The 18,196-nt window shown below is 34.2% G+C and overlaps 1 pseudogene; it reads left to right on the top strand.

The window, feature by feature from the left end:
- Positions 1–13,612: 13,612 nt before the first annotated feature.
- LOC120148372 lies at positions 13,613–16,408 on the top strand (annotated as a pseudogene).
- Positions 16,409–18,196: the final 1,788 nt, after the last annotated feature.

Raw genomic sequence — 18,196 nt, 5'->3', positions numbered from 1 at the left:
ATACCTTATTTTAGGGAGTTTTGATTCGAGTGAAATTGTTGATGTTTGTTTTGCTTTGTTGGTTTCGTGCTGCATAGATATCCGGGAACGGTGCGCCTAGAAAAACGCAGAGATGGGAGCCTCGGTTTGACCGGCGGTTGTTTGGTTGAAAATTAGTGTCTACAGCTGCCCCTCTTTGTTCTTTTTCGTGAAACGAAAAATATGACAAAGACAAAAGGACACAAATTTTCGTTCGGTGGAGTTGCGGGATAACTCCCTGTCGAATTGAGTTGCGGATGACTCATCCGTTATGAAGTCGAGTCCATCTTGAAATGATATGGAATTGAAACCGCAATTCGGGATTTGAATCGGGATGCGACTTCTCGTTGCCCTTTGGTCTTCTTCTCGGCTTAAAGACCTTGGTTGGAAATCCGACTGGAAAATAATTCTTTAATTCCACCCTGTGGTTGATAGGCCCTCGAGTTGAATGAAATCGAACTCGAAAGGTCCTCGTTGACAGATGGGTTTTCTCGACTTAAGCTATGCTGCTGAAAAGCGGTTTTTATCACTAAGGCATGGTTAACCCAGGTCTTTTTCTCGACTTGAAAACCTCGATTGCAGCCGGAAAGTAGTGTAAAAGATGTGTCATCGAGATGACTGGAACCGAACTCGATAATTTTATTAACATATAGCGCTTATTGCTTTGGGCTATGTTGTAAATGATGTGCCTTGGAGCTGAGCGTGGTCGAACTCGAAGGTCTTTGGTGACAGATAACCCTCCTAGCCTTGAGTTATGTTGTAAATGATATGCCCTCGAAGCTGAGTGTAATCAAACTCGGGGGTCTTTGGCAGATAGCCTTCTCGAGTTGGATATCCTTTGTCGTGAAGTTGAAATCCAAGTAAGTAGCATTGTTCCGAGTCCAATATCCTCCGTCGTGAAGTTGAAAGTTGTTTATTGACAACCAGCGGTCCCTTCGTCGTGAAGTTGAACTTACGTTGTCTTGAGTCCAATATCCTTCGCTATGAAGTTGAAATTGACTCTGAAATTGGGAAATTGTTTATTGACAACCAGCGGTCCCTTCGTCGTGAAGTTGAACTTGCGTTGTCTGGAGTCCAATATCCTTCGTTGTGAAGTTGAAATTGGCTCTGAAATTGAGAAGTTGTTTGTTGACAACCAGCGGTCCCTTCGTCGTGAAGTTGAACTTGCATTGTCTGGAGTCCAATATCCTTCGTTGTGAAGTTGAAATTGGCTCTGAAATTGAGAAGTTGTTTGTTGACAACCAGCGGTCCCTTCGTCGTGAAGTTGAACATGCGTTGTCTGGAGTCCAATATCCTTCGCTGTGAAGTTGAAATTGGCTCTGATATTGAGAAGTTGTTTGTTGACAACCAGCGGTCCCTTCGTCGTGAAGTTGAACATGCGTTGTCTGGAGTCCAATATCCTTCGCTGTGAAGTTGAAATTGGCTCTAAAATTGGGAAGTTATTGTTGACAACCAGCGGTCCCTTCGTCGTGAAATTGAACTTGAGTTGTCCGAAGTCCAATATCCTTCGCTATGAAGTTGAAATTGGCGCTGAAATTGGGAAATTGTTTATTGACAACCAGTGGTCCCTTCGTCGTGAAGTTGAACTTGCGTTGTCTGGAGTCCAATATCATTCGTTGTGAAGTTGAAATTGGCTCTGAAATTGGGAAGTTGTTGTTGACAACCAGCGGCCCCTTCGTCGTGAAGTTGAACTTGCGTTGTCTGGAGTCCAATATCCTTCGTTGTGAAGTTGAAATTGGCTCTGAAATTGGGAAGTTGTTGTTTACAACCAGCGGTCCCTTCGTCGTGAAGTTGAACTTGCGTTGTCTGGAGTCCAATATCCTTCGCTGTGAAGTTGAAATTGGCTATGAAATTGGGAAATTATTTGTTGACAACCAGCCGTCCCTTCGTTGTGAAGTTGAACTTGTGTTGTCTCGAGTCCAATATCCTTCGCTGTGAAGTTGAAATTGACTCTGAATGAAACTGAAAAGTTATTTATTGACAGTTAGTCGCCCCTTCGCTGTGAAGTTGAGCTACCACCATCAATTTTCGAATGCGCTTTTGAATCGAGTATATTTCATTTTGAAGTTGAAATTTGTCTCTAAAAGCTGTAAAAAATATGTGTGCTAAAAATGATAAATGTGATGCTCTTAAGTATGTCTAAGATGCATGCAACATGAATGAGTTATGTTTTATCTCTTGGATCGAGTCCCGTGTTTTGTCTGCCAATCTGGTCCATGGAATCGATCGTGCCCCATCATCTTTTCAAGCTTGGGCTTTACAGACCTTTCATATCTGAGACTGTTCTGCTTGAAAATGTTTTTCTCCTTTTTCTTGTTTTAGGAGAGAGACATGATAAAATGTTGTAAAATATTGTTCGCAATTGAATCAAATTGTAAATGTGAGTTCAAAAAATATCAAAGGAATCAAGAGCTCTTTTAATGCTTTCAGAGTTACAAATCTTTGACAAATGTTCAAATGGATGAGTTGGCTTTAGGTTAGCCTCATTTCTAAGGTTTTGGTAACCCAAAATGTCATTTTTTTAAATATCAAAATATGCTTTGGCATTTCATTTGGGTGCGGACATAATGACGCAACTATAATGACCAATTACTAGACATTTTATTTCGGTCCTCTGAAATCTTCCATTTGTTCAAGCTTTGTAGGCTCCTCCAACAAAGGCAGTGCGAAAAATAATTGTCTAAAAATGAAATTCTTGAGTGCTCGTGTGTAGTCGACTATAACAGGTGTTCATTAACTCCCTTAGTCCAACATTACCGAAAATTTCTTGCTCAGATAAATTTGATTTAATTTTCCATTGTCTGGCTAGCTGAATCCATAAAGTCGGGGCGTTTAACCAATTACTTTAGAGGGACAACTTAACATTATAATCACTTTTATCAGGTTTAACTGAAGGGTTCATCTCATCACAAAGTCTTCGGCCTGACAAAAGCAGTGGAGCAAACACCGAATTGCCAAGTGTCCGAGCAATATCATGGTTTGAATACAATCTATTCATAAGCCAGGGCTTTCGAGTTTCCTCTGTAACCAATTGCCTTAGTGGAATAGCTCAGTTTTATGGATTTAATTTCTTAAGATTGTCAAGAAGAACTTGTTATAGTCTAGGTGTTTGTTGAAAGTAAAAATTTCATCTTTAGAGTTCAATTTTCAAGCAACTGACCTAAACTAGATTCACTTACTCGACTATTCCATCTGTGAAGATCATTATCATCACTGAACGTCTTAAATAAAAAGTATAATAATGTCATATGCAAAAGGATGCCCCATGTTGTCCGCACCTTATGAAAGGAAAATGTTATATTGGTTAATTACAAGAGCAGGGTACGGTGTTTGAGTGTATATTCTGGGTAAAGTCAAATTCCTTGTTTTAAAGCATGTTACTTCGTCAAAGATATGTAACTTTGAACCATTTCAGAGTTTCTTAATTCAGATGATATTCAAACAATTGCAAGTTTGCAAATGTGATTCATTGTTTAACATCTTTAAAGTAACATAAATTTATTTAAAAGTCCTTACAAAAACTTGAGAAAAAAATGAAAAAACAAATTCAAACAAAATGTCTCAAATGATGAAATGGTCTTCCTCACTTGGATGCCCCCAAGTTGTTGAAGTCGATCCGATTCTTATTACGTATTTTATGTATGATTCTCTTGATTGTGGAGTAATTCTCGATAGTGCGCCCTGGGACTCCGCTATGATTTTCGCAATGAGCGTTCTCATCATACTACCTGGGGTACGGGGCTTCATGGATTTCTCTAGATATGGTGACACCACGTGTGCGTCAAACAACTGTTGGTAAAGCTCCTTATATGTCATAGGATCAAAATGTTCTCATTTTTGATGAGACATGTGAATGTAAAAAAAAAGGAAAAATAATGCGAATATAAAGAAAAATAACAAAATGCACAATATGTCTGAATGCATGATGCATGAAATGTTCGAGGCATTGATCCAAAAAATGTACTTGTTATTATAAATAATCCTTATTGGGGCAAAAGTGTTACGTCTTAAAAGACAAAAATATTTTGAATGCATAGACCCCGAACAGCTTCTGATAGGTTGACTAGTCTTCTGCCTTCGTCTGTCACCGGCTGAATACCCTATCAAACCGTTCCGGCTCCTTTGGCTAAAATGTGCAAATAACGAGCTGCTTGCCCCCAAAAGGTCTCGAAGGACTACATCGACGGCTTTCACTCTATGTTGAGCTTGTTCCAAACGAAAGTGTCATCGGAGCCCTCCACCCAAAGTTTATCGACTTGTTTCTAAAATTTATCAATAATGATCTCCAGCTTAGCTAGGGTTTCGCCATCTTGATCTCGCAGTTTTCGAAAGGACTCTCCGGGTCAGTAATATTTTCCTCGTCTTGCCCCTGCACCCTTTGCCTCCGAGTATTCTTTGACCACGGCTGGGCTTCTGAGCTTTTTATCTCTTTGTATTATAATCCCTTTGTCCATTAATGCAGATTATTCATGTTTAACAAACACATTTTTGGTGGATCAACACCTCGTTTTAAATGATGCGAATGATGAAAACAAAATGAAATAGAACAAAAAATAAAAGGGGTTAGTGAGGTAAATCAAAATAAAAAAAATAAAAAATCCTACCCCACATGATAATCTACCCGAACATGCTTAATATTCCTACACAGACATGATTTCTATCCCGCATGCTAATTTCAAACAAATCCTAGCCGCATATTTGTCTAGTTCGCATGCTTTGAACATAAAATAAAGCAGGAAACAAAGCATCCTAGGGTTTGGAATGAGGTCTTGGGGTGAGATCTAATTCCCTGCACTCTCCCAGTTTAGGTTCTAAAAAGGTACTCGAGTTCTCCTTGCCGGTGCCCCCTTGGGCTTGCCAGACCCTTAGTCCTAAGCCTATTACAAGCTTGTGTGGACTAAGTTAAACTCGAGAGGACACATTCCCTTATGCCCGCACGGTGAATAAATTCACACGAAGATATAAGGTATATGAATCCCGAAGGCTACTTGCTAGGCATATGCGGTGAATAAATTCACATGAATGCGTCGCTTTCACCCCCACTTAAAACGGATTCGGAGCTCGGGTTTAGAGCTTAGAGATGACAATTTTGAAAAAAATCTGAAATCATTAAAAAACATCAGTACAACTATTTATTTGAAACAAAATAATCAAAGATAAATAATTGGAATCGAATAAATAAATTAAAATTTAACATTTTCGCATATAAAGACAACCAAAACTTAATTTCAGCCTGACTCACTTACCGTTCCCCTGCGGAGTCGCCAAGCTGTCGGAACCGTCTTTCGGTTGGGCCCCGGAATCGGGCTTCGACTTCGATTAAACGAATTGGAGTCGCCACCGATCACTTTAAAAACATTTAGGTGGATTGGACACCATTTTACCTGATCTGCGTTGTACCAGAAACGTGTCGGGTTCGGGAGTCGGTTACGGTCAAGGAAGGATTAGCACCCTTGAACTACCCTTTCGGTACCAATTAATTTGTCGGTTGTCTTTATTTGTGAAAATTAAAAACATTTAAATTAAAATTTATAAATTTGGTTCGAATTGCTTACCTTTGATCGACTGAAATTATCAATGTAAGTGTCGAAAAATGTTAGATGGTAAAATAAAAATAAAAACGAGGGTAGAAAAGGGAAATATATATATATATCTACAAATATAAAAATAATAAAACAAAATATATGACAAAATAAACAAAAGTTAGTAAAAAAGATAATAGAAAATAATAAAATAATAATAAATAAAGTAAAATAATAATATATAAAAAAAGGTTAGCTAAAAATTAAATAAATAAACACATAAGAATAAAAATGAAAATAAAATAAATAAATAAATAAATAAATAGTATAATATGATAGTAAGAAATAAAAAACCAAAAATAAATAAATATAGAAAAATAAATAGAAAAATATAACTAAATATATATATATATAAAGAGATGTAAAAAGGGAAATAAAATGAAAAAGAGGTTTTCAAAAAATAATAATTATTATAATAATAAATAAAACAATACTAAATAAAACAATCTAAATTAGGACTAAAATAATTGAAATCTAAATCTAAGGATTCAATTTAAAATTAAAGTTCTAGGACCAAAATGAATTGTATGCATAATATAGTGCCAAACTTAAAGGAAAATAAAGTTAACATAACTCATCAAAGCCAAGTGACCAAGAAAGTAATTCTCCCAATACAAAAGAAATGGAAACATATCAAAACATTTGAGTCTGATTCACGCAGAACTTAAACCCAAAATTAAAAGAGAGAAATAAGCTCTCTGCAACCCATCGAATACTCTCGAACAATCCACGCAATTGGGGACCAAGCACCAGCGCCCTTGGGTAACTCGAACCTCCGGCGACCCTCGAGTTTCCGACGACCAATGAAAAAGGTAGGCTCTCGTTCTTTCGCTCGTTCTGTTTCCTCAAATTTTTTTAGGTTTTTGGTATTCTGCTGCTTTCAAAACTCTTTTGTTCTCCCTCGATTTTTCCTCTCGTATTTTCGTTTTTTTCTTGTTCGGATATGGCCCTTTTTTTTTCAGATCTCCCCTCGCCTGGTTCGAACTGAAACCCTTTTTTGGTCTTTGTTCGATGTTTTCTCATATTTCGTATGAAATTTCTGAGTAGAAAAATCCTCCCCCTTCGTGTTTTTCAATACACTTATTTATAGTAGTAAAAATACCATATTTTAGGGAGTTTTGATTCGAGTGAAATTGTTGATGTTTGTTTTGCTTTGTTGGTTTCGTGCTGCCGAGATATCCGGGAACGGTGCGCCTAGAAAAACGCGGAGATGGTAGCCTCGGTTTGACCGACGGTTGTTTGGTTGAAAATTAGTGTCTACAATATGTAGTTGGCATTAATTTTTTTTAATCGGTTACTACCTAACGTTTACCGGAGTGATAAGGAATACTGAACCAAGTATCTAAGTACCGGTATTTTTTTCGGCTACTTTCTATGGATTATACAGTATCCAATTATAGAAAACATTTGCTGTTCGAAAAATTGAAATCATTAGGACATTTCTATATATACAATGGTGCCCCAAAGGCCATTTACACGTATTGCTTTTATTCTGCCCACGAAAACCATATTTAGTTCTTTAGAACTATGATATTTTACACGTGAAAAGGACTAAACTTATTTACAAGGTTTACTCATACAAACTAATTATTTTTAATTAATATAGGGTAAGTATAAGATAATACATGTTTAAAGATATCTTAATAATTTGACATTAAACACGGTGTTCGAACTCAAAATTTCAAAGAATGACAACAATTTATTTACTATTGAGGTCGATCGTCCACGTACGGAATAGTAACTTCCTTGAATTCAAACATATTAGTTAGAAAGCATACGTATTTATTGTGCAACACTTTTTGGTGAGCTCATTGTCCACCCACGTGCTTTGAAAATAAGCCCTAGATATATACAATACTTTTTATTTCCTCACCTTTGAGAATAGTCATATAGTTGAATCTCTGCATCATTAATTTATTTTTTTTCATTTAATAATCGATATTTGATTTATTGAGTTTAGGGTGAGAATAGTCATATAGTTGAATCTCTGCATCATTAATTTATTTTTTTTTCATTTAATAATCGATATTTGATTTATTGAGTTTAGGGTTAATTAGTGAGAAATAACTGTTCACTTTAAATGATCAAAGTCTGAAAACTTAATATTTACAATCTCATTGTTTTAGTGATAGGGATGAATGGGATTTTTTTTTGTAAAATAAAAAAATTATTATTTTATTATTCATTAAAAAAAAAAGAAGGGTCAAGTTATCATTGACTCAAAAATCTGGTTTATGAACTTGTAAATTTGATACGTGAGAAAACAAAATACACGTAGTTTTGTATTTTTGGAAAAAAAAATGTAGCCTTTATATTATTTTTTCTTTTAATACGAGCCTTCAACTCAGAAAATAAACTTAATGTGATCTTTTGACCAACATTTTTTTATCGTTAATCGTTATATATTGATGTGATAATCCACGATACTGATATGACAGTCCATGGTGGTATATTAACGTGACATATGATATGACATATTGGTTAAATTGACAACTCAAACATGATATATGAAATGTCACGTCAATAACATAGATCATCGCGTCAGCATTGTGCAGTAGCACGCCATTTAAGATCAACTACGAAAAACGTTTGTCAAATAATAACATTTGTTTTGTTTTCTGAATTGAATGTGCCACATTGAGAGAATAAAAATAATACGAGGGCCTTGTTGATTTTTTTCAAAAGTACAAGAATCTCTATGCCTTTTTGCCTTAAACAAATAAAAAGTATTTAAATTCGGTCATTTGTAATCTCTACATTAGGCTAGAAGGTTTGGCGGTGTTTCACAAAGTTTGAACATAACTGTAGGTACAACATATATATAGAATCATACATGATCCTAAAAATAAAGATCAAGTGACATCGTGTTTCAAAAGCAATATCATGATCATTGATTAATTAATTCCATACAATTCAATGTTGTTATTGGAACCTTTATAAACAAACCAATATATATATATATATATATATATATTAGTTGTCATATGATCAAAGGTGCAAGGTGAGATGCTGCTCCACCAAACAATGAATTTTTTGGACTAGTTTCTAAAAGTGACACGCGTCGATTGTTACATCTTTACTAAACAAGCTCTTTATTGTTTTTTATCTTTTATTTATATTCTTTAGTTATTTGTTTCAATTTGCTTTTAGAGTGGAGGTGAAAATTTAACCCAAAAGTCGATTCAAATCATTATTTTACATCTTCCTTGCGAGTTAAGGTATGTTCAAGTAATTTTCATGCAAGTGTTTGCTCCTGAAGTTTCTCCTACCAATATCATACATGAATTTCTTGTATTTGAATATACTCTCTGGCGTAATAAACATTTTCTTATAAATTTTTATAATTATATAATTTTTATTAAAAAATAAAATATTCATTGGATAACAAAATGAGTAAATCATAATTATATATACCCGCAAAAAATCCCAGAGGGTATTTTAATCTTACCCATCAAACCCAATAAACAAAAAACCAGCCCAATGAAATGGATTTTAATCTCCCTAGTTAGGCCGACGCTTGATCCAGACATTTCGTGGACTACTCAAAATGCGGTCGGAGTTTTCTTTTCACACGTGTCGTTTCTTTGGCATGCAGGTTGCCTATTTTTTTTATTTTCACTTTATTTTATTGATTGAAACAATTTCTGTATATACTAAAAAAAGGGTTTCGTTGATAGGAATATAATAATGAATTTTCTGAAATAAAAATTAAATATAAATAATAATTAATTTTATTCCTAGCTAACGCGCACTCTTTACAATCATGCAAGGTTAGGACATACACACACATCCAATCTATTTAAAGAGAATAATAGGGTTTTATGATTACACTGTTGAGGTGAATTTTCTTTTCTTAAAAAGGATGTTTGATTGAGTAAATCATACTCTTCACTCTGCTCGAAAATGAATGCAATTCCACTCCAACCAATGGTATATTCCAACAAAGAAAGGAATTTTCTCAGTAAAAAAAATATATACATATTTTACTGCCAACAAACAGCACTTACACACTCGTATGCTTTCTGAATAACAGGAATCTTTTCTAACCCATTTCCCCACAAAAATTACTGAACTTTATGTTAAAAAAATCCCAGATTAATTTAAAGTAATCAAAGCACAACAACTGTACCTCTGAATTGATTTGCATGCATGTATGGTTTCGAATATTTCATTACGTTTATGAGACTTTTTTGTTAATATAATTATATCGTATTTAAATTTATTAAATCTATTTTTGTTTATTATACAATCAATAAAAACATATCACATCATCACGATCATATTTAGAGTCAATTATACGGTTTAGTAGTTATCAAAATTGATACAATTATATAGTTGTTCATCAGTGTTTATATATTTTATTAATTTGATTCTAATTTTAATTCAATTTGATATATTAATCCTTTGATCAGGAGGTAACACATGTCAATGTTAAATTGATAAAATTAAAAGGTCAATGACCAAAATAAAAAAAGAATAATAGTTAAATGGTTATACATATAATTTACCTTGATAATTATTCTTTTAGTATATCTTGGGAGACATGTACTTGTTTTATTAATTGATGGGGGAGTATAATGACCTCTTAATCTTATCCTAATTTTTTGGAAATTGATTAAATTAATGGGATATTATGGTAGGGTTTAGGGGCATATGCACGAGGAACCCACCTTGATTGTAGCATGAGGGGTAATAATAATCATGTGTTATATTTTCAAGAGAATGTGATGGCCGTTGAATCCAGTGGAGCCAAGGGTTTAGGGTAAAGATTTCGGTCTCCCAAGTATATTTTTAGGGTAAATAAATAAATAAAATGCCTACTTTGTTGGGGGAGTGGATGGTTATGAGCTCAACACAATGCTTGATTATAGCTTAGAATCATTTACCCCAGTTAATTACATTTGTTATTTTTTTAACTTCAACTTCCTACCATGTGATATTATATGATTTTAATTTTATTGTAATAAAATGTTTAAAATAAGTAAATCTATTTTTCATACATTTTTAAACAATCTTGATTATTTAAAATATTCCTTTTAAGACAGGTTAATAATAATTAAGATAAAATTTAAAAATGCGTCCACATTTTACTTACTTGTAACCTAATAAAAATATTCACATATATTTTTTATCCTATCTTATGGCACACCTTATAGTATATTATTATTTGTCAGGGTTGACCTACGACTAGGGCTATAAATGAGACGAGACAGATCGTGAGCTACTCGAGATCGACTCGGTCAAAGTTTGATCAACAGTCGAATCGAATGAACTCGACTTGAATTCTTAACGAACTAAAATGAGCTACTTAATACTCGACTCGAAAAGTTCGCGAGCTACTCGAAAAAAATTTATATTATAATTTTATATTTTTTAAAATTACATTATTAAAAATACATTATTGATAATTATAAATTTTTAAAAATATATTTTTAGATGTAATATAAGATTTTTGTAGGTTCAAATTATAGTTTGAGTTCAAGCTTGAATCGAGCTCAAAATCGAGCTTCAATCGAGCTCCTGAATTTTTTTTGAGTTCGAGACTTTTCGAGTTCGAGTCGAGTTTCAATATTATATTTCGAGTTCGAGCTGAGCTTGATAATTTTTAGCTCGCGAGTTTTCGAGTTGAGTCGAGCCTAATTTTAACTTTTCGAGTTCGAGTCGAGCTCAACAATACTCGAGCTTGACTCTACTCATTTACAACCCTACCTATGACAGGGCAGGAGGGCGTCCGCCCAGGTTAATATAATATTTTTCTTTACTTTTATAATAAACTAAAAAAAATGAAAAATACAATAATAAGACCCTTGAATTTATTAAAATGTCAATTGCCATCATTAAATTTTTATATTAACATTAATAAATTTTTCTTCCCATAAAATTCTAATTCAATTTTTATTTCCGAAACCTAAAAAAAATAATTAAATTAGAGACTCATTTTTTATTTTCACTCCGAGCTAAAACGTAGTTAGGACCGGCCCTGTATAATATTACCAGTTTATTATATTATAATAATCCATCAATTAACTCATGCGTAAAAAGATTGATAACGATGTACGTTAACACAATAATTAATATTTAACTTTATTCTTGATAATATTTATATTTTACATCATTCAACTTAGTTTTAATTTTTAATTTAATCAAATTATATCATTTAAATTTAATAATCAACAAATTATAATATAATAAAAAATAATGTTAGTGGTTATAATAAATATTTTTTAACATTAATGATGATAACATAAATCTACTTAAATATAAGTGACTTTTTATGTAACATTTTCTTGAGTTTATAAGGTAATTAAAAAGTCAGAACCGACCAGGAGAAAATAAAATCATCCTGGTATGTACAGTAATTTCAATTAAATTTGGTGACTATTTCTAAAAATCAGCTCTTTATGTACTTTATCAGAAAAGAAGGAAAAAAATAAAAATAAAACCTGAACACAGAGACATTAATTCACTAAAGAAGAAAAAGAGAAACCCCGGACTCTTTAAAAAATCATGGGTTTCTATCAGTTTTTTTCTCTTTTGGAAGATGGTGCAGATTTTGTCTATCGTCAAGCTTGAAGCTTGTGGAATCATCCAGGAACAAAATCTATAAAGAAGCTTAATTCATTCTTGTTTTCTAGTTTTTGTTAAAAGATAAAGAAAAAAGCTGTTGATGGGGAGGATGATAGCAGTGAATTTGGATCCGGAAAGGAAAAGAAGCGGTGGTTTGAGAGCAAAGCAGGCTGGTCGAGGCTCTTGCAGAGGAAGTTAGCTTTATTTCTTATGAATGTGGGAATATTATTATTATAAAGATTGCATTTTCACTCGTTTTTGTTGGCTGCATTGCCTGCATATTTTGAGAAGAAGATAAGAGCTAATGGGTGGTTTGTTGAAAGAAGCTTTAGAGTCACTTTGTGGGGTGACTCACTGGTCTTATGCGGTTTTTTGGAAGATCGGCTGCCATAATACTAAGTAAGTTTTCTTCTTTATTATCTTTGTTTTCTTTTTACTTTTGTCCCATGGGTTGCTGAGAAAAATGAAGTTAAAAGGAAGAGAACGTTGGTGTTTTTCTATAAAGCTGTGCATGTTTTTGCTTTGGTCTGTTACTCAAGTGGCCTCAAGTTTTTACTAAATCTGATATATGCTTGCATCTTTATTTCGAGCTCTTTAAAGTTCTAACCGACTGAACTTTTTTTGTAATAATTTTCTCAGCAACCATACAGATGAAAATCAACAAACGAAAGGCTTGTCTTGGGTAGTAGGTCTGCTTTGGTCTTGAGGTGTCGAACTTCTTTTTAGACTTGTTAAAGTTTGATTGGTTCCTGTCATCTTGTAATACATATAATCTGATGCTGCTTTTCTTTTATGTTTTTGGAACTTCATGTTTTTGTTTTTTCTGTTTTGTCTTAAAGAATCTTAATGAAAAGTAGGTTTGTATTTAAGTTTGACAAGGGACCCTTTCTGTCTTGGACCTGTCTATTGCTGAAAATTCCATTGATTCAGAATTTTGCTTTCGTTTGTTTGATTCTATGGCCTTATTTTTTTACCTGTTTCAAATATAGCAAAATTTCTATTCAGTGCTTGTAGAATTTTCATCACTTGCATTTTTTGTCACTGTCTGTTTGGCTGCCGGAAAAAATCCAGAGAGAAAAAAACAATGCTAGAAACTTGGACAAATTTGTCCCCAGTAGGATGAGGTGTATCGGCATTTAATGAACTATACCTGCATTTATTTTCATTTGTCGTCTCCTTTGATTATACCAAAAGCATCGAGTGGGGTTCATGACTGAACTTTTGGCATCATTTCCCTATGGAGTGTTTGCATTTAGAGTACTAAAATGATGTATTTTAAGCTCTGCAGGTTACTAATTTGGGAGGAATGTTACTATGAATCTGCACTGTCTGGACTTCAGAACCAGGAATTGCCGTTTGTAGTGCCGGAGGGAGGCCCTGGTTCGGGAAATCCTTTGCAGCCTGGTTGCCAACCATGGGACAAAGTAGGTCTGCTGATTAACGAAATGATGAATAACCGCATTGTAATCGTCGGCCAAGGGTATGCTTCCACCATTTTCCAATATTCAGTTTGCGGATTAATATACCATATTTGAGACACTTGTTACTGTTGTTTTTCAGGTTGGTCGGCCGAGCTGCCTTTACGGGAAATCATCAGTGGATTAATGCAAACAATTATGTCATAGATGCTCAACCTCCAGAGGTATGTTACAAATTTAGCATCTAAAAAATGGCCACAATGTAGATTTCTATATTGTGATGAGTGTATGATTCTGCATGTACTAATATAAAGAATTATGTTAAACCTGAAAAACTTGACATAACTTTTAGTTTCTTGACATAACTTTTAGTTTTGTGGATGCTTTTTTTAGGTTCTAAATGAGGTGCATCTCCAATTCTCGGCAGGGATGAAGGTTCGATAACTTGTACTCTGGCTCATTATCTTGTTATTATCTCTTTGCTTCATTATTCAACTTCTATCCGCTGCAGACCGTTGCGGTTATTCCGGTTTTTCCTCATGGTGTTCTTCAGCTTGGTTCTTCCACAACTGTAAGTAATATATGTTTGATTTTAAACTAAAAATCATGTAAGTTGCGTTCAAGCTCAAGTATTTACTTGTTCCTCGTCCAGATTATGGAGAATATGGGATTTGTGAACGATGTGAAGAGCTTAATTCTGTGTTTGGGATCCATCCCTGGAGCTCTTCTCTCCAACAGTTATGGAACAAATGAATGTGTTGAGAGTATCGGGATTCCCATTTCTTTAGAAAACTCAATGGATTCAGCTGGAGTTTACAGGTCTACGAATTACATAATTTCAGTTGCTGAAGCCTGCAACCAACAAAGAACTTCATCTCAAGCTTCAGGGGCTACCTGTCAATCATCTTCGCTGATGAAACAGATTCGAGAAAACCCGACTTTGTGGACGAAACCTCAAGTTACTTTTTGTAACTCACAGTCCGAGTTCAATTGTCTGCCTAGAATTGGTCAATCAGTCGCCGGTCATAGTGCCATAAATTCAATGGAACAACTGGTTGTGCCAGATGCTGGTCTGCAAATCATGTTATCAACACAGCTGGTACAGATAATGATTTATTTCGAGCACCTAATATTCAATTGCTCCATGCCAATGGTGGCTTCCCTTTTGGTGAGAAACTCCCAAGTGCCATTCGTGATTGCCTGAAGCATGAAAGTGAAAGTTTTAGTTCTAGATCATTGAATTCTGCATACAAAGATGCATGTATCGAGCCGCCCTCGGGGGATGACTTGTTCGATGTGTTGGGGGCAGATTTAAAGAGTAAACTACTCAATGGAAAGCGGAATGGTGTGGTTGCTGAGGAATCGGATTCGAAGAATACTTCGGTGTTTAGGGATATGCAAAATGATTTTTCTGATACTTTTTCGGTGAAGGAAGGAGTAACAGATCATCTTTTGGATGCTTTGGTCTCTAGTGCACAACCTGCTGCAAAGCAGATATCAGATGATGATGTATCATGCAGGACAACATTGACTAAGTTTGGTAACTCCTCCGTTCCGAGTAGTTCTACCACCTTTGGCCGGGTTAATTTCTCGAATCGAGTACAAGAGCAGTTACTTGGCGGCCTTCATAAGTCTTCGTTGCAAGGAGGAACTCTTCCACTCGGTTCTTTTAGATCTGGCTGCAGCAAGGATAATGCTGGGATTTGCTCTCAAACTACTTCTGTTTATGGCTCTCAAATCAGTTCATTGGTTGAGCCGGGCCATAGTTCAAAGCATGATAGCAGTCTCTCGACTGCATATTCAAAGAGGAACGATGAAATGACCAAACCGAATCGTAAAAGGCTTAAACCTGGAGAGAATCCTAGACCGAGGCCAAAAGATCGGCAAATGATCCAAGATCGAGTGAAGGAGTTGAGGGAAATTGTACCAAACGGAGCCAAAGTAATTCATCTTTGAGATCTTTGATGCACCTACATCGTTCTTCGATATGCTTTCCTGTATTCAATATTGTCATTAATGTCCGCCGTTTAATGTGATTTTAACAGTGTAGCATAGATGCTCTGCTAGAAAAAACCATCAAGCATATGCTTTTCCTGCAAAGTGTAATAAAGCATGCAGACAAGCTAAAACAGACAGGCGAGTCTAAGGTATCGATTTAATCTTTGCTCTTAATCAAGTTTCGATTGCTTATGGAAAAAAATCGAAATATTAGCAAAACTTGTTTGACAAGTTATCCAAAGCACCATTTGAACCGATGCTGCTTTTGATGTTTTATTGTGTTTGAGTTTGCAGATAAAGGAAAATTTTGAGGGAGGGACGACATGGGCATTTGAGGTCGGGTCACGATCTGTGATATGTCCTATTATAGTCGAGGATCTGAATCCGCCTCGGCAGATGCTTGTGGAGGTAGGAGTCTTATACTTGTACAAGATGATGTACCTTTTCTTGCTCCATTGTGTAACCGTGTTTGCGCCCCGTGACAGATGCTTTGCGAGGAACGGGGTTTCTTTCTCGAAATAGTGGACATAGTCCGGGGAATTGGGTTGAGCGTCCTGAAGGGAGTTATGGAAACTAGGAATGACAAGATATGGGCGCGTTTTGCAGTCGAGGTAAGATGCGTTCCTTGAACAGTCTAATATATTTTTGATGTGTAAGCTGTGTATTTAGTATCGATAGTTCCCGGTACAGGCAAACAGGGATATTACGAGGGTGGAGATATTCATGTCGCTAGTTCATCGTTTGGAGCAAACCATGAAGGGCAGCGCATCATCGGCCATCGCTTTCAACACCAACAATGTGATGGTGGAGCAAACTTTTCGCTAAGCTGACTCTATGCCAGCAACTGGAAGCCTCGGTAGCTTACGGCGAACCAGCTCGCTGCCCAGATTTTCGGGTTTAGACATGTTAAGGGCGAGCCCCTAGCATTGCTTGCCATGACTAACATACAGTTGGTAGTTCGGATCTGTCCCTTTTAAACATTTGGGATTCCTAATATGTGACAGTGCTGGAATGTTTACCTTGGGCTAATCTTATGTATTCGCTGAATGATTTTTTTTTGTTTAATTTCATTTTTGAGAAAAAAATATTTTTTAAAAGATAAAATCATTTAAGAAAGCTAGCATTAATAAATTAGCATGTGAGTTAGTCAATCTAGCAGTAAATTGCAGTATTTTGCAGTAACTTGGGAGTTCTATAGGCAAATTGGACGGACCACCCAATCCACGTTTACAGTATCATACACAATCTTAACAACATGGCTCAGTATTACAAGTACAATTACAAATATGATCACATATAATATAGTTAAATAATTATATCCACCAACGGGATTGGTTCAAGTGGTAAACAACTTGATATCGCTTAAGCAGGTCTCGAGTTTGAGTTCTTGTGTATGCAGAAAATCTCTACTGGGAGACTCACTCATTAAAGTCAGGTGTGCGACCCAAATCGATCCAAATTAATCAAGATGAAGCCTTGAGAACCGGGAGGACAAAAATAAAATAATTATATTCAATATCAATGGTTATGATGCACAATTAGTTCCCCACTATATTGATTAAAATTTTTAAATTATTAAAATTATATTGATTAAAAAAACTTTTAACTTCAAGAAAATATTTATGTTATCGATTGACTTCGATTTTAAATAATTAAATTAGATTTAATAAAATTTAAATTATGGAAAGTTACTCAATAGCTAGATTTAAAAAAATGTTTTTCACGACTAAGTATTTATAAATATAGAAAAATATTTGTATTAATTATAAATATTTGTTATTATTGACAACGACATTAATTTGTATTGATTGTCGATTGTTAGGTTTTATATTTGTTATGATTAAATTCAGTTTTGTCTCTTCATTAAGCATTTGTTTAATTATTTTATTAATATATTATTAAATTATTGAACCAATTTTCTCGTTTTAATAAGTATCTATAATCACTTCATATAAATCGTATTTGTTGTAATAAAACTAATTTTTTAATATATTATTATTATATTAATATTACTGATGATGATATTTATTTGTATCTATTGTTTTTGAACTATTCGGTTTAGATTTTTAATCCTTCTTTGAATAGATTTTTTTTACCTAAAGATTCATTTATATAATTTTATTATACTTACTTATTTAATAAATTTAATTATTATTAATTAAAAACGTTACATATATAATTGGATTATTTTTTCTCAATAAATATTGATGTTTTATTATTATGTTGATTTTTTCCATTTCAGGGATTAAAAAATTTATTAATAAATTTTTATTTAATTATTGTCGTATTTTTTAGTATGATGACAAAATGAAATTGATGTTTGGTAATGTGAATTCTGGGAATTCAACATTTTGTTTATCAATCTTCAAAGGGATTGAGAATTATGCAATAATGAGATATAAATCAAACAGAAATAATGAAATTAATAAAATTTAAGGTAAATTATCTGTTTAGTACTTCAATTATTATTATTTTTAAATTTTGGTAACCCATAAATCACGCCTAACATTACAATTTGGTTTCATTTTGATAACTCATCGTTAAAAATTAACAGAAATGATGATATGTCATTTTTTTTAATGATGACGTGATATTATCTTACAGTGACAGGTC

The sequence above is a fragment of the Hibiscus syriacus genome, unplaced genomic scaffold (assembly GCF_006381635.1).
Source record: "Hibiscus syriacus cultivar Baekdansim isolate YM2019G1 unplaced genomic scaffold, ASM638163v2 tig00110956_pilon, whole genome shotgun sequence".
Classification (NCBI taxonomy): domain Eukaryota; kingdom Viridiplantae; phylum Streptophyta; class Magnoliopsida; order Malvales; family Malvaceae; genus Hibiscus; species Hibiscus syriacus.
The sequence above is the reverse complement of the archived record's forward strand: the minus strand, read 5'-3'. Positions and strand labels throughout refer to the sequence as shown.